The sequence below is a fragment of the Neopsephotus bourkii genome, unplaced genomic scaffold (genome assembly GCF_033783945.1).
Source record: "Neopsephotus bourkii isolate Nb327-2 ecotype Australia unplaced genomic scaffold, CSIRO-AGI_Nbou_v1 NB_274, whole genome shotgun sequence".
NCBI classification, from domain to species: Eukaryota; Metazoa; Chordata; class Aves; order Psittaciformes; family Psittacidae; genus Neopsephotus; species Neopsephotus bourkii.
In genome coordinates this window covers 1,038,603-1,064,109 of record NW_026900783.1, presented here as the reverse complement: position 1 = coordinate 1,064,109, position 25,507 = coordinate 1,038,603, and the positions used below count along the sequence as shown (strand labels likewise).

Sequence of the window (25,507 nt, the reverse complement as noted above, 5' to 3'; positions counted from 1 at the left end):
GCACTCAGTCTGGGGCACATGGAATACCATTCTACCCACTCCACCCACATCCAGTTTTTAAAGGCTTAGTAAGCCCAGAATGTCTTCTTATTAAATGTTTTATACATTTATAATTAAAATACTGGGCTGGCATTAGAATCATTTTAACAGATGTAACCTGACACAGGCTTTCTCTGCCCAGGGTCAGGCTGGGAAACAATGGCTTCTTTAACTCCTGAGTTCTGCTCAGGTTTCTGTTTGCACATGGGTCCAATTTGTCCCATTTATGATTAGGTTTAAGTAAGTTGATGTGCTATTTATTTAGGAGAATTGCCATTTCAGACTATTACCATATTCCCCTACAATATACATTACAGTGTGGTCTATGCCTGCACTGTCCATTATTAGGTTATTATAGTCCCGAATATGATCCCAATTCACCAAAACAACAACAACTAACTTGATTCAGGCATTAAGTGATTTACTGCAGCTCTTTACATTGGAATTAATGTACATACTGCTCGCAAAAGCCAACACCCCCCCCCCTTTTCGCCCCCAACCCTGAAGGCTTACAAGGGCCATGTGCTGGCATGTGAAAGAGACTTAAATGTCTGCGTAATTGATTTAAACATCAAGTATGAATGCTGGACAGGGAAAACGAAAGGGGCAGGGTCTGCTGCCTTGCAAAATACCAGATCAAGGTGCTGCTCGAGGGTGGAAGAATTGGGCTTATCTGTGGGAGATGCTGGGAAAACCTCGCTAGCCATCTACTCCTTCCCCATCCCATGGAGCAGAGAGCCTGAGTTTTTCTCTGTTACTAATAAAACGTGCTCACTTCATCTTTGACACAGCACCGAGGCAAGAGTGGGTATAATTTATAGTGACTGGCCTAAACCATGTGGCCGTTTCTTTGCACTCCCCCTTCCCTGACACAAAACCCTACCCCTGCCTTAGAGGAAGAGGTTTATTGAAACCAAAGCCCTTTTCAGCAGCTCTTCAGCTCCCCCCAGCTGTGGCAATCCAGGCCGGTCCCCTGCCAAACTGCAAGTTGCCTTTCCCCGTGCCATAGGCATCATAGAATCATAGGATGAACCAGGTTGGAAAAGACCCTTAAGACCATCAAGTCCTGCTGTGTGCCATGAGCCCGTGCCCATCAGCTTGGGTGGATGGTCTTCCCATGAGGAAGTGTGAAATTCATTGACTCCCAGCCTCAGCAAGTGGCTGTTTGTCTGCTCATGGGTAAACCAGCTGGAACTCACATAATAATAAATTAATAACCACAAGGCTGGTGAGCTCCAAAAGCTACAATAAAATAGCAGCTGAGCAGAAAACAGCTCTATCACATCCACCATCTCTCCCTGGCACGTGTTCCTCTTCTTTCATTTGCAATGAAGTCATTGGTCACTCCTTCTTCGTCAGGGAAAACAGCTAGGAGGTTCCCCATCTCCTCTTGAAAGGCTTTACTTCAGAGTTCTAGGCACAAGCGCTGCACCCAGGAATGAGAGACAGTGCTTTCATACCAGCTCTGCCTTGGGTTTACTGCTCATTTCATGATGGGCACCTACTGAATGTTGTGCATGGGCCCGATAAGGTGACAAATTCTGGCTTTTGGGACTAGGAGGGCGACCACAAGTGTGGCTGTTGGTATCATGACCCTGAGAAGCAGTGATTAAAGATGTTCAAGGACCCTCAGCCAGGCAGAGGAGCCTGTGGTGGGGAAGCATGCAGGGAATGATGTAGTGCCCCATCCTGATACTAAGCTGTGTTGAGAGAGAACCTGACATGGCAATAATGCTGCAACAAAGAAGCATTAAAAGACTGGGAAAATAAGGATGGCTTTCCAGTTCTGGCGTACGCTCAGCTCAAGCAGCATCAGTAAGACCAGGCAGCATGCTGCGTTACTGCAACAGGAGAAGTGGAGGTACAGCTTGCTCTGAACTTGGAGTTTATCACAGTGACTACTGAAGAAATTCACTTCCAGGCCAAGGCTAAGGCTGTGAATGGAGATGAAACCTGAGCTTGCTGCTTGTACAGCTCAGAAGAGAGGTAACAAGAGCTGTAAGATGTACTACCACTGCAGGCAAGGAAAGCCTTAAGATTTCAGACTCAATCCCTGCCTTCTCCACAGGCATCCAACACACACAACTCCTGTCCAGCTGCAGCATGTACAAGAAGACCACTATTCCTGAGCTTGCAAGTCACCCAGTTAGTAAATCACAGATATACCTGGTTCAATTTACACTTACGTGTCGCGTGATCTGTCCTGAGAGTAACCTGTTAATAAATTAAACTGAGCCCCAAAAGAGGTTAGAAAATGAAGTTAAATGCTTCACCATCTGGGACTCAACCATGGCTAGATTCAATATTTGGAGTAATGGGAAGGTAAAAAGCAATTGTGGTGTATTTGCCACTGTTTCATTTTTTTCTTTCAGAGAGATAACAAGATGATAGAATAACTTCTCTTATTCTTTTCTTTTGAGCAGGGGCTTTAATCTGAGTCTTACTTAGACATCCCCAGGAAAACAATGTGCTAAGCACCTTTAAAATGACCAGCCTAGAGTCCATGAGTTTTTCTGCCTTTTGGAGGTGAAGCAGCTTTTGCAGTTCGGGATTCCTGACTGTCTCCTCCAGTGCTTCAGCCATCCACAGAGCTGAGCTCCCACTTGCCTCAGGCCACATTGGTTTAGGACCCCTTCCAGGTCGTTTGGAAGTCAGGTTTGGAGCCTGCTCCAGACACAGTGGCACATAATGGAGCGCTATGAGAATCTGGGAAAACCTGCTTGGCAAAATCCTCCCCCCCTTTTTTTTTTTCCTCCCATTTTAGTTAAAATAAATAAATAAATAAATAGATAAATGCCTGCTTTACTTTTTCCCCCCCAGAAAAATCCCTAAATTGACCAAATTCATGAATCTCCCCTGGGTTTGATTAAAGCCAATAAGGAATTTTAACCTGAAGCGGGAAAAAGCAGGGCAGCAAGAAAGAACATGGGGGTATTGGATGGTTTTGGGGGATTTTTTCAATCATGCTCTGGACTCCTGGGCACAGCCCATGCTGTGCACAGCCATTGGCACGTGCTGCCTTCTGCAGATGGATCACAAGCGGCACACACAGCCCTGCAGAGTTGGCACACAGTGGCTTTCATCGCACTTGCCAGTTCGGCTCTGTTTTGGAGAAGATGGCACACTGCTCCTCCATAGGGAAATGGGGGGGAGACCTCCGTGGGCACTAGCAGCATCCCCACAGAATAGCTGCAGAGCTCATCGTGGTCCCCAAGCCCTTTCCAAGGTGGCAGCAGGCATGCTGCCTCAGGGGATGCTTCGGCTTTATTATCCTCCTTGTAAATCTGATCTCCTTAATTTTGCTGGGGTAGCAGTGCCTGCCACAGGCACAGGGCTCTGGTCGTGCCAGGACCGCAGGGATTCATTATGAGAGATGCTGAGCACAACACAACCCACTGCTCCCTGCTCACCAGCACACTGGGGTCTGAGCCAGGCAAAGGGTGGAGAATGCTGAGCCCCCCATAGAGTGTAACGGGGCTCCCTCTGTAGCTTGGCCGCACAGACTATTCCTGCTCAACGTTTCCTTAAAGATGCTTATGACTATGACCTCGTGTGGGTGAGGATCACACTTGGGTTTGAGTCTGGCTTTCCCTACAAAGCTTGGGCTTAGAGTAATGTGGGGAGGTGTTTCCCATTCTGACTTCTCCTGCTTTTTCCCTGCCCACATGGGGTGACAGAGGGTCAAAACTATATATCCTGACTGCTGAGAAGATGGACAGAAGAAACAGCAGGAAAGCACAAGGAGAAGAAAGTCTCAGGGAGGCAGACAGCTGAGCTCTGCTTAGAAATGTCTGCAGAGCATATGCCCTGCACCACAACCGCTGCACCACTCCTGCCCTGCAGCCTTGGGGACCTCTGATGTAAAGATGAAAGCCAAAACAACTGAAATGCTGGGGGCAGACAGCAGGAGGAATGGAAACCTGGGGTGACTTGGGTTGGGAAGCAAATGGAGTCCCACCTCCTGCTCAGAGCAGGACCAGAGAGAGCTGGCTGTGAATGAGCAGCGTGGTGGGTGTGCCATTAAATTTCCACAAGGCTCCTTACACCCAAGTAGTGCTATTAAACCAAGAATAATATCCCTTTTTGTTCCGACAATAGTGTTGATAATGTTGAGAATGTCCCCATCTCTTTAGTACAAGCTCTATCGGCATTATGGGACTCTGATGTCAGATTATGTTTAGCAAACTTGCAGCATCATGGTCCAAAGGCCTCAATAGGGAAGCAAGAAATACGGTTAACCCTGCCAGCAAAGGGTTTCCCTGAAAATTATGCTGGTGCCCAACTGCAGTATTTGGGTTGTGCACAGATTTTGTAGGCTGAAACTTCAGCAGTGATTGCAGTTTGTCCAATTCCTTTTCCAGAGTGAGGGAGAAGCCACCTTTGCTTCCCATTCCCCTTCTTGGGGGGATCTGCAAGAAAAGAGGAAATGAGAAATAATCCTGAAAATCCCTTTCACTTTGAATATCCAGATTGCCCTTCTTCTGGAGCTATGATCCTCTATGACTATTGACTGTTTCTTTTCTGGCCATGTGAGTTCAGAGGAAATAAAGGTATGCTATTTGTTGTTTTGGCTTTTTTTACCCCAAGTGTCCCTAGTAGTTCAGGTTGGTGGACTAAATATCCAAAATAAGCTTGCCCTTAGGGGATTTTATGTTGCTGTGAAAAATCTATAACTTTGCATATACCTGATGGGATAAGGTGCATCTTAAAGTTCATATCTCACAAGTCAACTTTAAGACTATCAAAACTGGATTTTTAGGTTTTGCTGATCTTATTGGAGGGGATGTCTAGAGGCTGTATAGTCCCACCTCCTGCTCTCAACAGATCTAACTAGATCAGCTTGTCTTATCCAGGGAAAGTATGAGTATCTCCAGCATATTTGATTCAGGTATCTCAGTATCAGACATATCTCCATAAGATGCAGACATAAAACCAAACCCCAAATATACCCCCCCCCCCCCCCACTAAGCCATTTACATTAAATTCTCAACAGCTTGGGGGCAGGGTGTGGGGCGGTTGGTTGCTTTTCTGAGCAGTGATCTTTCTGAGAGCAGAGCTCAGCTCAGGGCTGGAAACAGTCACAACAAAACACTGTTTAAAAGTCTGCTGCAGTACAGATCAAACCAAGGAAACCTCATCCTGCCATCTGGAACCAGACCGAGAGGTGGAACAGCACCAAGTCTGTGGAGGTGATCAGAAACACCCAGCTACTACCAGCACGGTGCAGCAGGACAGAGCTGGAAACGACCTGTGATGGAGCATCCCTGGAATAGATGAAAATTGGCTCAGGATACAGCTCTGCCTGGAGCTGGGAAGACGGGCAGCGCCAGCAGGTACAGCAGCCCAGGCATCCCCAGGGGGAGGCAACTGAGCCTCTGGCTCTTCCAAGCTCTGCTCATTGCTAAATCACAGCACCTCTCTTCTCTCCCGCTCTTTATTTTCATTTGCTTCATGTTTACTCTGGCCTTGAACCACTTTGCTTTGCTCCAGGCATAAAATCAAGTGGCTTTCCTCTTGTTCTTTTCTTACCTGGCCTCAGATACAGCAAACTGAGTCCTCAAGGAAAATGCAACGCACTTTATATTGCCTCCCTCAATACTAAGAAAACCCCATCCACAAAAGACCCTTTTTCCACACAGCCAAATTTTACAGACTAGGAGCAAGCAGTCTCTTCCCCACCTCTAGGGAAGTTGAGGGGGTTTATTTATTTTAGCAGACTGTTCATTAACTATTAGCATAAAGAGGAATGGATGCATTTGGTTAGAGAAAGCTGGGGGTATAAAACTGCAGCTAACAGGTTAGTTCTGTACGTTCTTCTCAAAGTACGCGAAAACAGAGAAAACCACTGCAGAGGTGCAAGGAATCATCTCCTAACGTGGATGCTCGCACTGGTCTTTTGGACACATTCAGAAAATAATACACTTAAAAGCACTGTTTTGGGGTCTTCCTTTAAAGCAAGGTGAGCTTTTCCTTTGGTTTCAGTTTGTTCCTGATCAGGATCTTAAACACAGCGCTTGGACTGGTTTGACCCTAGATTTGCCTCGCACAACCCCGCTGCACCCACGCCGCAGCCAGAGCATGAGCTGGTGGCCCAATGATCTCACTTGGCTCCTGCTCACGCTAAAGTGTGAATTTCCTGTTGGTTGTGCTTTATGCATTTGGATTCTCTGCAGCCCAGCTCTTCACTCCCAGGCCTGGGAGGAACATTCAGGAAGAAAATGGATGTTAGGGAATGAGGTTCACACTCTCTGAGGGTTTCCTTTCCTCCATAGCAAGAAGGGAAGCTGCGGGCACAGGGTTGGGAGCTGCCCGCTGCTCCTGCGAGCTTCCCTGAGCAAATGTCTGCTCCCAGCTCCATCATGCATTTACCTTTATAGCTGCAGTAAAATGACAGCTACGAGATGTTGCTTTGCAGGAGGGAATAGCACAGGTCACATCCTCAGCTAATGCAAAATGGCATAATGAAATGCTGATTGATACCCGCCAGTAGCCCGGCTGGCTTGTTAGTTACGCAAATGCAGGTAAAATCCTTGTTAATCTAAAATCTCAAAGCCTTGGTGGCCCTTGATTCATGGAGGGAAGGTGCAGCCACAGCGTGCAGCTACAGGCGACCTCTCTCCTTCAACACCGAAGCTTTGAAGAGATTTAGATACTGATGGCAAGCGCCAACACAGTTCTTACAAATTAAAATGAAATGAAGGAAATTGTGCTCGGAAAACCAAAGGAAGGATATTCAAGTGCATACTGATCGTGCGGCTGTGCAAGCCTCAAGCTGGAACTTATATATTTCCAGACCTTCTAAAGTTGGCTGGGTTTCTTCAACACTGAATATTTCCAGGCCTCCCGTGAGACTCAGCCTCCCTATCTCAAGCCAGGATGTGTGCACAGCTCCTCTCTGCCAGGTAAATCGCTGCTACTAGGCAAGTGACCAGCTTTGAAGTCTATTTAAATCACCATTTAAACATGAATCTCTGCAGTTTCTTTTGAGAATAAACATAAACTGAGAAAGGACAACCAGTGTTAACTCCATGGAGCAACCATTTTGCCTCCGTGTTCACTTTTTCATGGGAAAGATCAGCATTTTGTGGTCAAGCTCATTATTTGCTTTCTATGAGACCAGGGTGTTTTAAGCCAAGGAATGAGCTCTGCTCCTCATTCATGTAATCAAAGGGCCGAGTATTCCTACTGATATTTAATACATTTCATCTCCATCTTTTAATGCATACATTGAAGTATACTGTGTCTTTTAAAAAAATCTCAGCTTTGACTGTTAATTTCGCTTCCTACATACAGTCTCATTTACTGTTATCTATTTTTATTCTCACTGGGGATTAGGTAAGCAACGAGCAGTATTTCCAGCTGTCCTTTTTGCATCACTGTTTGAAAACTGTGTAGACCACAAAGAACATAATTACAAAAACAAATTGCTAGTACAACTGCTCTGTTAATAAGTAGGGACCTGTTGTAAGTTCTGAAACTTAGAAAGACCATTTCAGACTTCTGTTTTCATTAAACTGTGGTTGCAGAGAGCAGATATAATTGCATTTCTTTTCTTTTTAAAGGCTACAGGTTACCTGAAGTAATTTGTATATTACTTTTTTTTCTCTGTAAGTCCAGATCAGTTCTCTCAATGGAAAACATTACATCGTAGGGGTCATTCCACAAGTGTTTTGCATTAGTGCAAAAATTGCATTCATGTACTAAGATGTTTAAGCACCTACAAAGTTGTCGCCAACCATCTGCACTGCTGGTAGCACTAAATCAGCCGGGTACATACGCAAAGCCAATGTAATTTATCTGTCAGGCAGTATTTCATTTAAAACATATTCCTGTAAAATATGAAATACTTAGAGGCACCCACTTTCCTATTTGAGTTTGACGTTTTCCATTACTGCTTGAGCAAAATTGTCTTTTTAATGGAGCAAGAAAATCTTTGTGCACCGGGGCTCTAGCATTAGGAAAGGGGTTTCAGTTAGCATTATGTTAAGAGGCAATTATCAGTGTAGGAAAAATGAGGGCTCCTACATGCATGTGTGTGTGTCTGGGGGGCTGCTGCCTTGTTCTGAAGCACTGGGATGATGCTGGACTGGGTGAGACTTTCTCCAGCATCTCTGATGCAAACCACCCACACATGATCCAAAGCCAAATACTTTGAAGCCAAGGTGCTGTTTCATAGCACTACAGAGAAAGGCAGGTGAGCTTTGTGAAGCTTGAGTTTAATCTTTGACTCGGATTTATGTGAGGAACCCTTTTAAGTCTGGAAATACCTGATACTCTCTTTTACCATTCCCCATGATCTGAGAGACTTATGCTCCACGTAGGCTGTGGCACCGACACATGTATTTTTACAGTTCATGATACAAATTGCTTATGCAGAAAACCTGAGCTGGAAGTGGATGGAGAAATAATCTCATTTTGTCCTACTCTTCACATGCTGCAAGGTGCGGTGTTAATAAAACACTTTCAATAAACAAACTAACCAGCCGTAAGTTGCTGCTTTTAATAGGAGACACAAAGTCTCTGTATGATTTTTCCAGATTCTGCACCTGATTAATGACATACCATTTTGGAATTTATGTCCAAGGAAAGTGCAGGGTGTACTTCCTCCACAAACAGAAACAATATGTGCAGGCTCCTTCTCTTACCTGTACCATATGCCCAAGAGAGAAGGAGGAGAAGCAGCAGTGAAACCTCTTGACTGCATGGGGTACATGTCTGAGGAAAAGGCAGGGTGGCCAAGATCTGAGGACAGAGGATTTATTTAGGTTTATTTATTCAGGTTTTGCCCTCCCACGTCTGAACCAAAAGTTGTGGTCTGCAGACTGCTGGGACGGGAGCACTCAGATTGAAGCTATTCCACTAAGATAAGTTGATTGTATGCGAGATGTATAAAAGATGCACAAATAATACAAGTACTTGTGAAATGGAATACCTGCTCACAGCAGAGAACTAAAGTCATCAAACACGCTGTAATTTTATACATCAAATAATTTCTAATTGTATCAGAAGGCAGGTTAAATTCAGCATCAGGTATTTAAAGAAATACAGCTACAGTCAGGATACTGGTAATCTCACAACAGTATTCTTACAGTGATAAAGCAACGTTCGCCTCTGCTCTGTGCCTGATAACATAATTGTACATAAATTAGCATGTACAGTGTTTTGAAAGTGAAAATTGATTCCTTGACACAGTGATAGAAAACTCGCTCTGTAGTTATATCGAGCCAAGATACTAAATTTTAATAACATTCAATTTTAAAACAAAACCAAAACAAGGCTCCATGTTTAAAATGCTCTTATGCATCAATAGCAGTTAACGGGAGTGAAGAATGCCTAACTTTAACCTATGTAGTTTCCTCCCAGAAAATCTCAAGTCCCATCTCCACCTCTGATGCCCATTTCCAGCTGTGACTAAAAACTGTGATCTTGCTATTTATGCCTGGCCAAAAGAAGTGGAGTAAAACTGCACTACATCATGCCACATAGCTTCTTGCAAAGCTAGCTATGGTGGAGATGAAGAAATGTGTTTGGAACTTCTGAGGACAACTAATAAACACAGAATCATAGAATCCCAGCCTGGTTTGTGTTAGAAGGGACCTTAAAGCTCATCCAGCTCCAACCCTGGCCACAGGCAGGGACCCCTTCCACTAGAGCAGCTTGCTCCAAGCCCCTGTGTCCAACCTGGCCTTGAGCACTGCCAGGGATGGGGCAGCCACAGCTTCTCTGGGCACCCTGTGCCAGAGGCTCAGCACCCTCACAGGGGAGAAATTCCCCTTATATCTAATATAAATCTCCCCTCTGCTTTGAATGCTTTAGAATGTGTTCATTTTCTGATGTGCTCATTGTATTTGGCCATGAACCAAGGACACAAGTACCAGACCACCCAGGGTCAGACCCAGCACATAGCAGAGGACATCTTGAAGCAATACAGCCATCAGATACAAGCATCAGATACAAGCATCTCACACTTAACCATACCTTAGGCAAAGGGTCTTTCTTTCCAGTCTAACACAGAAACAGCAACCTGAACTTGATCCAACCAGACCCTGGTGTAGACACTTGGGTCCACAGACCTATTGTTCTGATGCATCCTTTAGATCCCTGGCTCTAAGCTTTTACCTGCCCCATTTCTCCCACCACAACAGAAAGATTCCCATGGGAAAGATTGAAAACTGCCTGGCAGAGGGAGTTATTCAGGAGGATGTGGCCTACCTGCAATGGGGCAGAAGGTGGAATATGATCTGCAAAGGTTTATGTAAAAACTCCATGGGTAAAAGGGAGGGTAAAACCAATTGCTTGCTTACACTGTTGGCCCATCTTTTAAATCAGGTTTTAATTGCATGAAAAGCCACCCTCATCCCTTTTGATTACATCCTCCTATCACCCTCAGAACTGCAGCATCTGAACATCTTATTAATAAAAGCTATTTTGGAAAATAAAACTCCTTCAGAATACATGAGGATTAACACTATATATAGACCACGATGGCTTAAAAGAGATTGTTATGGTCTATTGTGCAAATACATATTTACTAGAGCTTTTGAAATACAGATCATGCAAATATGTATTCAGGGACTTTTAAAAATGCAGATTATTGACCTGACAGATCATAAAGGCTCCTTTGAAACCATTCTGGGTTACAGTATCATGTAAATACTTATTTAGGCAATTTTTTAAATTCTTCCCTAGTACAGTCAGCGAAAATCCTCATGAAAACAAATGTTTTTCTCACCTGACAGCAGTGTTGAAAACTAAATACCTCCTTCCCCTGCCTTTACAGAACCCAACTCCATTCTGCCTGGGGATGCCAAAGCTGTATTCTGTGGGGTGTAACATCACCTGTCAGTGGGGTGTTTGCCGTCCCAAGGCTGCTGAATAAATCCTTATTGGTTTACAATCACCTGGAGAACCTGTGTGTGGACATGCATCTCCTTGCCCCCACCTGCTGGGGTGGATGATGGATGCATGATGTCCTGGGACAGACCTGGGCAAGCCCAGAGAGCACCCCTGTGGTTCTTGGCTTGCCTGGGTATACCACATCCTAGTGATGGGATAGGGTGATCCCAGCTCTCAGGGCAGAGGAAATACTGGTTTGAATGAGAGCTAACATCTGAGTTATCTGGGTCTGAAACAGAGTTGGGATTGAGGCAGTGGGAGCTGCACTGAGAGTCCAGTCCTCTAAAGGAGCTTTAGTATGTGCTACAGCTCACATTTTAAGTGTTTAGGCGCTGTCTCTGAGTTAGGAAGAGGGCCAGCAGTGTCTTGGCAAGCTCTTTCAGCTCCCCTTGAGTAATAAATAACCTTCTGTCCTCAGTAGAAGACCACGTGTGCTGTTTCCAGAGGTCACGACGGGGTGTGACAGCAGCAAAGGATGGGAGACTCTGCTCTCCAACACTTTTCCCACTCTCATGGTTAGAGCAGTGCCTTGAATCTGCCTGTGAATTGCAGGATGAGGTGGGAACATACGCTGCATCCATAAACCCAGGCGCCGAAGAGCAGACTGACTGGGAAGCCTATCCAGAAAGCATCGCCTGTGACCAGGAGAGGGTAATAATAGGGGATAGTGATTAAATATTTCATAACCAAAAAGAGAAAAATGAGTATTCATCTTGCATGGGCTACGTACAAGCAGTCAGGTAGGCGCAACTTCCAGCTGGTTGGTTTGGGGATGAAAAAAGTATTTCCCATTAGCAATTTCCTGAACTAGCAGATAGTCTCAGTTTTACACAGATCTCTCATTATTCAACATTCCATCAATAGTATAATGGCATTTGTTAATTCTTATTTGTGTGTATGATTAAGAAAAAACAACAACTTTTTATGTATGCGGCCCAGTAGTGCAGTGGTTGTTATGCTTTGTTATGTGTTATAATAACACAGTCTTCCAAGAATTTGTGCATGTGTGTTAAACTGATTGTGCCAGGTGATTGTAATATTCCTGGAGCACAGACACTGCCTTGATGAATAGTGGTGTAAATGCTCCAGCAATTTTGCACATAAATGTGTCAGCTCTGGTCTACATAATGGAGAGAGGTCCTTTCATGGACTGGATAAAAGCGGGTTTATGAATCATGGAAAAACATGCTTCCCATAGAAAAAAAAGCATGTTATGTGAATTTTCTTCAGAAAGTCCTCAAAAAACAACCCAACAAAACCTCACCTGGAATCTGGCCAGAGCATTTTAGTGCTCTTTTGTCATTCTGATGGTTGAGGAGAGCTGTTCATGGTGATTAACAAGGGTGTGCGGGTTTGGGCTTTTTAAAGGTACAACTACAAACAAAAGGTAGTAAATTTAATTTTCATTAGGGCAGAACGTAAGTTCTCTTACTACGAGCAGGAATACACATTAACAAAAACTCCTTGTTATTTTCTCTCTGCAGATCTGGCTTCTATTTGCCTCGGCTGTAGGAAGGTTTGAGTTAACATTCACGATTCAGCAAGGCACTGTAAAATCCCCCGCAAGAAAATTTACTGTAGGTATATAGTAAATCACACAAGGGGTATGCACGCTCATTTACAAAACACAGACTCATTCCATTGTATGAGCAACTATTAAGGGGTGCACCTCGCACGCGCCCCATTTTTAATGCCGTTTGCTGGCATTTGGACAATTTAAGACAATAAAAATATCCCACATTGTTATAAACAGAGCCACGGAGGAAACCCAAACTTTGGGCATAATTTGCACAACTGGTTTCAATGATAAAATATTTTTGTGGAGTTCTGAAATCAATTTCTGCCAATTTTCTGCTCAGGTGATTCCCACCTCTGGGAGAGATCCATTATTGCTGATGGCAGAGCTACGTTAGACCACAGCCACAGACTCAGTGCTAGCAAGAAACCCACACAAAAGCTCTAGAAAGCACTCAGGCTTTCTCAGCTAGACCTGTGCTAGTCAGCCCTTTCCACCTGAAAAATAGTCCTACATCCACTGGGAACTTTAAAGCAGTTATAAATGGTTAATCCTCTGAACACAGCAAACTTTGCTGTGCAGCCACCTCCATGTTGCACTTGGGCTAAATAAAACATCAAACTCCATACACCTTTTGTGCAAGGGTGCTGCAAACCTGAACTGGAGCATCTAGGTTAAATTAGGTCCTATTTAATTTTACGTATTAGGTAAGGGAAAAGCATCAGTCTTGCTAGTTTTGATGACAAACTCCTATCCCAGGGGGATCTTTCCTGAAAAGGTGCACAAGAGTCAAACACCACACTGCCCTTTGGGTTTGGTCACTTGCTGTGATGCACCTTTTGTCTTTTTACTGCTGTATTAAGAAGGGAGAAATGATTTTGCTGATTGATGGCCTCACCTCTATACAGAAAAGAATTTTAGGAACCAAACCACAAAAAGGCAGTAAACCCTGTCTGTTTTGTCACTTATTTGTGTGGCAATGGGAAGCAGAGTAAGGAAGAAGCCCCTTTCGGCAGTGAAGGACACTCATGTCTGTGTCCCAGTGCAGGGTTCATGCCATGGGTACACTTTACTGAGCCCTACATGCCCAATCTGATCCAACATGCAGCATGGAGTGGGGCAAAACACAAATGATCTAATTAGCCTAATCACAAAGCCATCTTCAGTCACCATCCACTGAGCAAACCCACCCCAGCAGCTTGAATTAGGGGACTCGGGGAAAACTGATACTGCTGCAGGGCCATAAACAGAGGAGTGCACCTGAAGTAGCCATGAACCCCCGGGGAGTGCTGGGGGAAGTGAGAAGCTGGTTACTGCAAAGACAAGTGACTGTGAAATCCTGTTTTATTCTTCCTGCAATAAAAGTGTGTTAGTTCTTCAAGGAAGTGTGTGTGGGGCTGTGTCACGTCCCGGGGACAAGCACCGTCCCATGGCCAGAAGTAATTCTGCAAAACTACAGAGGTGGCTTCATCAGGCTCCTGCTTTGTGCTGGTTATCACCAGGCTGTGTCTTGTATCCATATCCTCAGCCATGCTCTATTTTGCACTGGGATATTCAGTCCTGACATAGATAGATGCACAGGAAATACATACTATTCATGTTTGCAAGCAATAAAGATAATCCAGTTACGTTTTAGCTGGCGTGGCCGGGTTCTCTTTGGTTTTTAATAGACTGGCAGCTGACCTCCATAGGAAGCTGTGTTTGGACAGTGGTGAAATATCGTTTTAAGGATGCAGGGCTCTGCAAGGGATGTTGGGGCATCCATCAGCCTTTCCTGCTTGCCTTTTGATCTTCCTTTCTTTATCTCATCACTACAAGCCATTTACGTTACGTTAGCTAAACCTTACCCTAAGGAGTGAATATTCAGATTTCATGGGGGGGGGGGGGGGAATAAATATCTAACAATGGTATTATGTTATCTCACAAAAAAAAAGATTAAATCAACATTCTTTTTGAGAGTGTTACTCTCCTCCAGCTGAACTCACTGATCTCCCTTTCAATAAGGCCATAGTATAGAATCAAACCCTTACATAGGAAATATAAACACCTCATGTTTTTTGAGACTAAAGCTGTTTGCAAAGTGACAAGACACAGAATTCCATGCAGCTCTGGCTGCCTTCACATTCATCACTTCATTGGTGATACCTATCAGATTAGTGAGATGCAAAAGTCACTGAAAATGAAACCCAAGTCCCAGAAAAATGCAAATTCACATTTTTAATGTATACAGCAACAGCTCCTGAAAATTCCTCCTCCCAGACCTGGCCTCAAACGTGTCCACTTTCCTCACACGCCTGATCTCAAATAACCTTGGAGGTTTCACACAATGCAGAGGAACCCCAGAAAATAATAAAGGTATTTTGTGAAATACTGCTTAGTCTCTGGGATAAACCTGGAGCACTGACTTGTATAGCTAGAGGCTTATATTTACATCCTCCAGAGAATATGTGTGAAAAAGGAGAGGGAGCGATAGAGAGAGGAAGAAAGAACAATTTAAATCATCATAACTTCATAAACCAGATTTTTGGGGTAAGATTATTTGATAAAACGTAGCTGAAAATATATTTACAATCAAAATGGGTTTACTGTGATTTTAAAGCCTTTGCCTAAAAAAGAAAAAAGAAAAAAAAAGTGTTTGCTTTGCATTAGCTCCTCCAAGAGGCCAAAACTGTTAAAAAAGTTAGTGAATGTGCCCATTTTTCCTAAATTATTGGAATTTCCAGTCTAAACCCAGACCCTCTGCTCCTCGGGGAGTGAGATATCTGCCCCTGCAGGGGTGTTTGAAAGACAGCCCCAGCCCCAATGCACCATCCATGAAGGTCCATAGCCTGAGCATGGGGACCTCAGCAAAATGTGAATGCTGTGGCCAGCCCTTCCCTTTGGGAAAGGGGAAGAGAAGCAAGAAAGAACCTGGCAGGCACTCACCCAGGACCTGGCACAGCAGGCTGAAACCTCATGGCTGAAACCCAACCGATGGATGGAGCAGAAGGAAAACAACCTCAAGACACTGGAAAACCAAATATCTTTCCCCCTACCCCCCCTTCCCCACCTCTTTTCTTCCCCTTTCTTTTCCTTTCTTTTTCTTCTTCCCATTATTTTTTTCTCCCTTCTTTTCCCTTTTTTTCTTTTTAATTTCCTCTCTTCCCTTCTTCTCCCTTTTCTTTTCCCTTCTACCTTCTTTTCTTCTTCTATTTACTTTCTTTTCTTCTGCCTTTATTTACCTTCTTATATTGACCCTTTTCTTTTTCCTTCTTTCCTTTTATTTCCTTTTCCCTTCTTTCCTTTTCTTCCCTTCCCTTCCTTCTGTTGCCATTGCAGAAAGGTGAGGCCTTCACAGAAGGGCCAGGAGGGAGCAGGCAGGGTGGAAAAGGAAGTATATTTTACGGCACTTTCATTACTCAACTTGATGAGAGCTAATAAAAATTCTTAATTGAAAATAAGTACCTTAATGACAATATCATAATCAGGAGTTATATTTCCTATTTATTTCAATATAAAATACCTTACTTTCTGAACCAATCAAAGCAAATTATTCAAAACAGTTTTACTTATTTTTTAACACATTAGAAAGATAGTAAATGCAGTTTTAAGTAGAATCACCTGTGGTAGGTTTTCCACTGCAACTTTCTTTTCTGTTGCTAAAAACAATATTAGATAGTCTCCTAATTGCTATTGAAACATATACGGCTGTTTTCCCATATCTTTATTTGGCTTTTCAGCTGTAGAGTCAGCATTTAATCCAACCATTTGTGACATGGTTAACACCCACAATCATTTCCTGTTATGCCTCACTCTGACTATAGTGGGCTGCTGTATATTTTCCAACGCCCACTCTGCTGTCTTTACAATCAGATTATGCCATTAGACATAGACAATGAATCACTGTAATTGTTCTAATATGGCCAAACTGCCAGCAAGCATTAACCCTTTCTCAGGACTTTGTAGTTAATTCTGTACTGACCTGTGGTTACAAGGTGCTAAGAGACTTCAGGGGTTTTATACTATTGAAAGGTTCATTTTAGTTAATAAAATAATATTTAAAGTGTTTGATTTGGTTTCTCTAGCATGACTGAGGAGTCTAACCAAAACCAAAGAAAAAACAATTAATAAAGATAAAAAATATGAATAAGTGTTTTTAATCATAAGAATACATAAAGTGGATTTCTGAAGAAAACAGTTTCAGGAAGAGAGAAGAGCAGCTGCACATTATGGGTATGACAAAAACATCATTTTATGCTTCTTCAGGAGTTTTCTTTAGGACATAACAAAGGCATAAAGCCAAGCATATGTCTTACGTATCCCACCCTAACCACAGTGCTAATAAACTACTTTCTATGTCAACATTCATGTTGACATACTACAAAGATGCTCCAAGGATACATCATTCCAACACCCTTTTGTTTAAAAGCTTGCAGTAAATCAGTGACTGATCAAAGCAACTCTACCCTTTGCAGTGAGAAGAGGACTAATTGGAAATCAAAAGTCTATTAACATTGGAAATACCATTTCTACAGTGATCTGGAGATTTTTGCAAATAATTTGTTTAGGCCCCAAACTAACCATCATTAAATGAATGAAAGTCTCTATACAGACACCTTTTGACATTAATTTAGGCCGATAATGTATCAGATTAGAGTTTAATATGAAATTCTGACTTGGGTAATTAAAATCTTATTACTTAAGTGGATATTCTCAGTTTAATGGGGATACAGGGAATCGCCTTGCCCTGCTCTACCCTTAGTCAATAGTAAGGAATGAACCTAAAAAAGCAAGAGAGGATGAGATCAGGCACCATGCATACTGTGCACATCTCCCCTCTGCATTTCACAGTGGTCATGGATAGACAGTCACCTTTAAAATGTTCCTCTCGTCTACTCATTTCTTTATATACAATGGCAAAAGCAATTTCTTGGACCAAGTATGTTAGCTATAAGTAAATCTGTGAGAGACTAGGAGGAAAACACACTTTTTTCTTTATTTTTTTAATCTTTCTTGCATTGAGATCTCTGCAAGATTCTTGGGGGGGGGGAGGGGGAGAACTGAAAACAAAAACCAACTAAAAGTCAAAACCTATTAATTAAATGTTGGGGAAACCACCTCCATCCCCACAAGAGCGAAAACCTAGGCAAAAACATGACAAAGAAAACATGAAATTCCAGTGCCATCTATGGGAAATATATATATGCATAGAATTAGAGGAGGCAGTCATGCAGAAAACCAAATTATTTTAAAGCTAAGAGAAGTCTTGGAAAAAGTAATGTAATAGTGAAAGCTTTAAGCATTGAGTTCAGGTAAAAACGCAGAAGACAAATATGTAATACAAATATCTTGGCAACTTAGGACTAAGCAAAAGCTCTGTCAACAAGAGATGGAGTTACTCACTTGTGCTAGCAGGGCATTAGCCAGCACTAAAAACTACGGAGCTGGTGGCAAACCCTTCTTTTGGCATCCATGACCCAGTGGAAGAGCTTTTGCTATCAAACCACACAGCCCAGTTCTGGACCAAAGCTGGTTCACTGATGGGGAGCACTCCTCTCCAGCTGGATTTTGATGGTTGGCATTTGCACTCCTTATAGGCTGAATTTCCAGCAAAGACAAGGTCCCAGTCTACTGCTATTGAGCTCCTACACAAGAGACATGGAAAGGTATCCAACCTGTGTGCTCCTGTATGGAACCTTCAAGCTTAAGCTCTCAAATTCTGTATGCTATAATGGGAATGTGTATGACTAAGGACTGGGAAATCCAGCCTGCTCTATGTAATGTGCTTTAGGAACTTTTGGAAAAAAGCTGCTTTATAAATGCCAGATACAGCACCATTACTTTCACTTCAGATTTCATAACTTTGGCAAAAACATTCCTGTCAGGTTAAAACTTGGCCTGTTTCTCCCAAGCTTGGAAGGAAACCTTTTTTTTTTTTTTTTTCCAAATCTGAGGAATCTGGTTTGGCTGAATTTCAGTTTCATGCAACAATGTTGAAAACATTTCCAACTAAGACCTTTTTGTGAACTCAGCTCAAGACATGCTTGTCTTCAAATACTAAATTTGGGAAGCTCTTACTAGGTTTTCTTTTTGGATGATTTTCCAAGAATATCCCATTCTCCTTCATTTCTTGGTGACACATGTCCCACTTGCCACCCTTAATCTAGTTTCTTAAATAATTCACTGCTGTTGGTACATCATGTACTTTTATACTTCAGACTGAACATCATACATTTTAATATGTTTCAATCCTGTTTGAAATTCAGTTTGCAAACTGGACACCACATCATCCAGTGTTATATCTAATCAGAAAGTGCACTGCTATTTCACTTGATCCAAAGACTATGGAAGTTAATGTTAGGACTCTTTTCAACTGTAATCAGTTGACAGCACACGTAAAGTGGAACAAAGTCTTTTGAAAAAGAGAAGAGGTCCTAAATTTACTGCATTTTTTAACTCATTAGAAAAACCTTATTTGGAAAGAAGAGAGAATTTTAAACAATGTGTGTGTGTGTGTGTGTACGTACAGATAAATATATGTGAAAAAATACCCAGAAGCATCTTTGGAAAGCAGAAAACCACTGATGGATGGATGGATAGATAGAGATATTGCACATCTGGGAACAGAAACACTGTTCACAGTACACTCAGCACAACTGAGCAGATAATTTTGAGGAAGACTCATAGCAAACATGGCATTCTGCACATTTTTGCCAGGTTACAGTAGAGTATGAACAGTAAGAATAACTGACATGGCAATTGCTGCTCTAAAGATCAGTTTACCCATTGTGAGGGTTTGGCAGTGCCCATGGGAGGATACTGGGGGTGGCAGACTGGAGCCACCAACCAGCAGCAGCACAGAAGTTCATAAAACTATAGAATCGCAGAATGATTTTGGTTGGAAAAGACCTTAAAGCTCATCCAGTTCCAATCCAATGCCATGGGCAAGGGCACCTTCCAGTAGACCAGGATGCTCAAAACCCCATCCAACCTGGTAAAACAGAGACCAGAGGGAAGGAGGAAGGAAGCTGGTGGACAAAACAAACAAAAAAATCAACAAAATAGTATGCTGGGGAAAGAACAAGAAACTTTGGACTTTCTGGTATGTGAACTGAATATACTTCTGGTATTTCTAACTGGTTCTGACATGGGCTTGTATATCACAATTTGCTTATTGAGATAGAAAAGCTGGTTCAGGAAAATGGGATATATGTACTTTTATTTTCTCTCCCTCCTTGACTTTGTGTTAAAGATATAGACTGACTGTGTAAGAATCACCTTGGTAAAGTTGTGAATGATTTATGGCATGAACAGTCCCAGACAAGCGCAGGAGCAAACACGGGAAGTGCCGTGCTGGTTTCTGTACTACACAGCTCAGTCAGAAAAGTCCATTAAGTTCAGGCACTCAAAAAGAACAGAATCTCCTTGACACTCAGGTGCTTTAGCTACTTTTACTGGGGTCCTCAGTAAACCGACCCTTTTCTCAATGTGTTAGGCAATATCTGTCCTTTCCTCTTCCTGGTTCACCCGCTGATGAGCGACATTCTCAGCTAATGGAATGGGTTTTGAGAGTCTTCAGTGTTTTTAAACACAGAAAACATTGAGTTCCTTCCATCTTCCCTCTAGTTAATTCTCAGTGCTTCTGAAGATTGCTGCTATTATTAATGCAGGACATGAGTAAGCACAGAAAGACATCCAACAGCCAGAAAAAATCATTCGGTAGAACAGATAATTCTGGAGGACTTCTACATCTCCCCAGCATTTTAAACACACACAATAATGGTAAAACATTTCACTCTCATACAGACTTGTACATAAGAGTACACATTGTACCACTGCAGAAATATCCCCATTTTCATATAATAGTACAGAGCTAGTAAAGAGAGTGTGGGTGTCTCCATTTCTCCATGGTACAATTGGCCTTGGCTTACCTAACATCTCCTTATCTATTGCTAGAACAGAAATAACCACAACATGGAGCCTTCTGCCAGGTGGGTTAAGTTTCTGCCCACAGCTTCCAAGGAGATTTGAAGAACCCTGTTTTGCAGAAGCATTAAAATCCCACAAAGAATCAAAGGGAACACTGGACACTTAGCTCCTGCATGCACAGAACTCTCGCCTCATGGAGACTTTCCTGACCTTGCTGATGGTTCACAGTAGTACCAGCTTAATGCACATGGCTGATGGCTGAGAGGCTTTGGAATGATACTCTCTTGGGTCACAGCAGTGTCACTGCAGTAGGCCAGCCTTGGGAGTAACTTTATTGGCATGGGGACTCATGGCACCCCTTCCAGGAGCTTATGGACCAAGGACAGTCCTGGTCCACAGCATGTGTTGGTTGACAGGTTCATCTGGCAGGTCATCCCGCATATTTCAGAGGTGGACCTGAGGATGTCAGGTCAGTACTTGGAGAGGAGAGCAGAGGAACACACTGAAATGCTCAACTACAATTAATCTTCAGGTTTTGAAATTTTAAATTAATCTACTGTGCTGCAAGTATAGCAAAGCAACAACCAAATGGCTCAGCACAGGCAAAAAAAAAGGCATCAATGCTGGGCTGTTTAGAGTACAAAGCCCACTCAATGGGATGAGTGTAGGGAAAAGAAAACACATGGCTGAAGTGTGATGACAGCAGAGGTGGAACAGGACCAGGCAGGCAGCCAGGGCATGGCCAGTGGTGCACAATCCATACATACTCCTAAGTGATCATTCCCTTCCGTTGGTAGCACTTCCTAACAGTGCTGCCCATACCTGATAGTATGGCAGGACAAAGGGAAGCTTGTGCTGGCTGATCAGTAAGACCTGTTTTTAGATGGTGAGGAGAGCTGTGTGAAAGGGCCAGTGTGTAGAGAAAGAGCAGTCACATTTTGCCTTTGTGGAAATAAGAAATCAGATTGTGCATTAACCACTTCACAGCAAGGGAAGAAACATGCTAGAGTTAAAACTTCAAGAGAAAAGAAACAAAGGAAAGCTTTCAGGTATTGAATAAAAGGTTCCTTATATTCTATCTGCCTGTGTTTCCTGATGTGTGCATGCATTGCATCTTTTGGGAAAGGAGAATTATTTTCTTAGATTCTTGTAAAGACTTCTATTTCATAATTAATAAAATAAAATGAAAAGGTCAATCAGCATCATCATGAGAAACAAGACATGCCTGTGATTTTCAAATCTGCTGAGTTTAAGTATCTTTTCCAGTGCATAACTGGTATTAAGGGAATATTTTTTTAGCTTTTATTCAGAGCTGAGTTGCAGAGGTCATGGTAAACTGGAGCTAGGGCTATTCAAAGTTATGTTCATGCTTATAAACTATCTTGACTGCTACAGGCTGTGCTATTTTCTTTAGAGACAAAACATACCCTGACACTCACTCTTCAGTATGGAGCTCAGCAATCTCAGGAGTCTGAGCTTTGTTTTTCTTTTAATTTTATTTGAAACTCTTCCAAATCCTGGATGGGTTTCAAATCAGAGGGATCTTACCCAAGGACTCATTTTTTAAAGCAAAGTTGTATAATGCAATGTTCTCTTTTCTGGACTTTATGTAAATGTTAAGCTTGCCAACCATCAATTCAGTAGTGCATGTTTTTGCCACTGTCTCCACAGTGGGTTTCCAGTAAAGACCTTCACTGTCAGCCAACTATCCCACAGCCCTAAAACCAGGTCTGTTCTCCTGCTTCACAACTACACTGTTCTCACTGGGAATGCCTGCTTAATCCGGAAGTAGCAACACTTTGATGTGCTTCCTTAGCATCACACAGAAACTACTTTTTCCAAGACATAATAATGGGGAAGGAAGCAGCAATGATAATACTCCCCTGATATTTTGATGATGCAATTGACTGTGATTTTTGCCCTATCAATGTTGATTACACTATTGGATTCTATATTAAATGTTACAGCTTGATGAGTAAAATTAAATCAATGGGTATAAAGTCTGGTATATGTTATATTCTACTGGACAATATACTATATCCTAAAATAACCTACTAGGTATTAGTATTTGCTATTGAGCAACCTGGTCTAGTGGAAGATGTCCCTGCACATGAGAGGGGCATTGGATCTAGATGATCTTTAAGGTCCCTTCCCACCCAAAACGTTCTATGATTATACCCTAAAGGTGTTCTAAATCCTGTTATTCTTAGACAGGGCTGCCAAGTCCTTGAGCACCCACAGAACTTTCATCCCAAGGATATTCCCTCACCCCTGTTTGCTAACCCCAAAAGCTGGCAAGCGATGCACTCCCAGTCCCTCAGCTCCAGTGGGACACCTCAACACCACCTCAAGTAACACTCATTGAATTTTCTGATGGGCCTGCGCCGGGTTTGGCTTGGACCACAGCAAAGGGATGGGCAAATGGAGCTGTAAAACAGATCCTCTAACAGGATCTCCAGGTTCTGCTACAAATGCTCTGGATCACAATGCAACACCATGCTGGTTTTCCTGTATCAGTGTCACCCTATTTTACAATCCTTTACACACTTTAGGTAACAAATATAACAGGAGAGCAGCATCTTGCAGAGAGAGAAAGAAACAAAATGATTTAATACTGTCAAACTAGAACACTATCATCAGATGCAAGATTGGACTGGAGAAGGTCAATAGAAAAGGTACAATAGCTGCTGTACTGAAATATTCTGGGGTATTTGTGTATGATACAGTGTTGTTTTGCAAGAGGGGAGTGGGGGCAATGTGTGTAAGACGACCATTGGAAAGAAAAAAAAAAACACATCAGGAAAAGATCAATGCTTGACTGAGCTATTTTATTAAATTCCCCCTGGATTTAGTCTGAGACTTAAGGCATGATACGATCAGAGCAGATTGCTTTGGGTTATTCCACTCTGAAGTTGTCCATATATCTGACATTGGTCATGACATATTTAATTTGAACTGGAAGTTCAGATTTAATGGTTGAATTCAAGTGGAACGGGAAGCACATAACCAAGTCAGGACTTACTGTCCATGACTATTGCTGCTAACCTCTCTCACAGGGTATTATTAGTGCATGTAGGACCTGGGAAGAGCCCTGCATTCTCAGAACAACCTAGGCTATCGGGTGAGAATTCCATTAATGAGTAGTAGGACCCAAATTGGCTTCCAAAGATGAGGTTACCATACCGAGAACTCTATGTGATGCAGTTTGCAGGAATGAGGAGAACCTTTGGTTTCCACAGAGCCAACAGGAATTTTTACTACTGACTGTAATAAAGGCAGCTTTCATCCTTGATGTAGAATCCCCAGGAAAAAAGCAAAAGAGAACAAAACAAAAGAGTGAATGTTTACAGGCTGTCTAGTACAACTGCCCTCTCATTCCCACTGAAATTCTATTTGGATACAGGTAAATCCTTTTGTCCACTGCTTAATGCACCAAACAACTGTTATGAAAGAGTCTGCACTGACAGGCTGGCTTTAGGAGTATTTTGCAAACTGTGCTGGACAGGATTTATCACGAAAACACTCTCATCTGCTGAAAAATTAGAATCAAGTTCTTTTGAACATGTTACCCAATATGAAAATAATACCAGTAAAGTAGAACTGAAAAGACAGGCTCATTAACTAGAGGTACAGCTAGTAGCAGTCAACTTGTTAGTAGCAACATACGTGACTATTTCTAGACTCACTTTCTATTACCAGGCTTTAGTTATATTCAGCCTAAGACATTATTAACATCTTGCAACATAAGACAAAAAGTCAGCAGAACCAAGTGTTCTTCCATGCATGTAAGAAGCCCACTGATCTTGCACTTATCTGGACAGTGGGTTTTGAACTCTCCATGAAATCATTAGGGAAACAATTCACTCCCCAGCCAGCAATAAACAGAATGAAGAACATAGGTGAAGTGAAAGAACATTCAAAATACACCCTTACTTATTGTCTGGAGGACATAAAACAAAATGGCTGAAATGTGATGCGGCACTGTTCCTGCATTAGCTTCACAAAATCAGGTCTTCTGGGTGTTATATTTTCTGAAGTTGGTGGTGGCAATGAAGAAAAACAAATACCTCAGGTGGCATCCAACTGCAAAGGGGGGTACTGATTTGTCTACTTGAAGTGTTCATGTTTCATATGCTGTCACCTGCATTGCATGGTTCAAGATAAAATGCATGCATCTGAAGAGAAGAAAATGCTTCCCTCCTCAGTCCAGCCACATGAAAGAATGTGGACAGAAGGGAAAAATGTCCTGGTGAAGGAAAACCTCATCTGAAGGTTTCATGCTTTCATGGCAGATTCCTCTGGCATCCTTTCCACCTTCCCACTGTTATCTCCAACTACTCATTGGGCTAAGATGATGTCCCTACATCACTGGCTGTGCTCTGAGCAGAACATAGGTCTGCTCCCACCTCCTGCAAACATGGACCTGCTTATCCCAAAAGCAGTTCGTGGTCTGCATGGTGCTGAGCTCCATGGGCCAATTCTCATGACCAACTCTTCCCTGCCCACCATGGGGGTGATGTGGGGAGAATTAGGGAGTCAGGCAGCCACTGTGCCTGCAGCACCACATGCAGCTAATGGTCCCTCCATGCATCCCCCTCAAGTGTTACTTAGAGTTTTGGACAGCATCATTAATCTGAGAGGCACTTATGGAGATATATCGGTATCCACCTGATCATTGAAGTCATTTTCTCCTCCCATATGATTCATTGGGAGGGAATTAGGGTAAAACATAAAAAGTACGCTGATGTAATGGTGCATTTTTCAGGATCCCATTCATTGTCTTCACCTTGAGCTTTCAGATGGGCTAAAGTTGCAAAGCAAACAATGGGAAATCTTCCTTTAAAATCATGCTAAGCAAAAAAAAAAAAGAAAGATAAGAACACCTTTCTAGCATACCTCAACTCTGACTTATCAAACACAAGGTGTTTGTTAGATGCAACAGGTTCCTTCCTACGAAGCAGTGTTCTTACATTCCTCACACCCCCTGTAGGCTTTGAAATCAGTGTTCAAAGTGGACTTTCTGAATTCATGAAAACCCACAGGTCTATAATACATCCCTAATGGAAGTCAAACATGACACCCTAGAGATAAAACACAGTGGCCTTACCCTCTGTTCACAGTAGGTGTCTGTGTATAATAAATATTTTA

The 25,507-nt window shown here is 42.6% G+C and overlaps 1 long non-coding RNA gene across 1 annotated transcript in view; it reads right to left on the bottom strand.

Annotated features, from left to right (window-relative positions):
* Nucleotides 1-25,507, bottom strand: part of LOC133208685 (uncharacterized) — a 57,344-nt gene that overhangs the window by 4,814 nt on the left and 27,023 nt on the right. Inside the window, exon 2 of the long non-coding RNA XR_009724476.1 lies at nt 8,685-8,781. This is a non-coding gene — a long non-coding RNA (uncharacterized LOC133208685). The remainder of the gene's footprint in view (nt 1-8,684; nt 8,782-25,507) is intronic.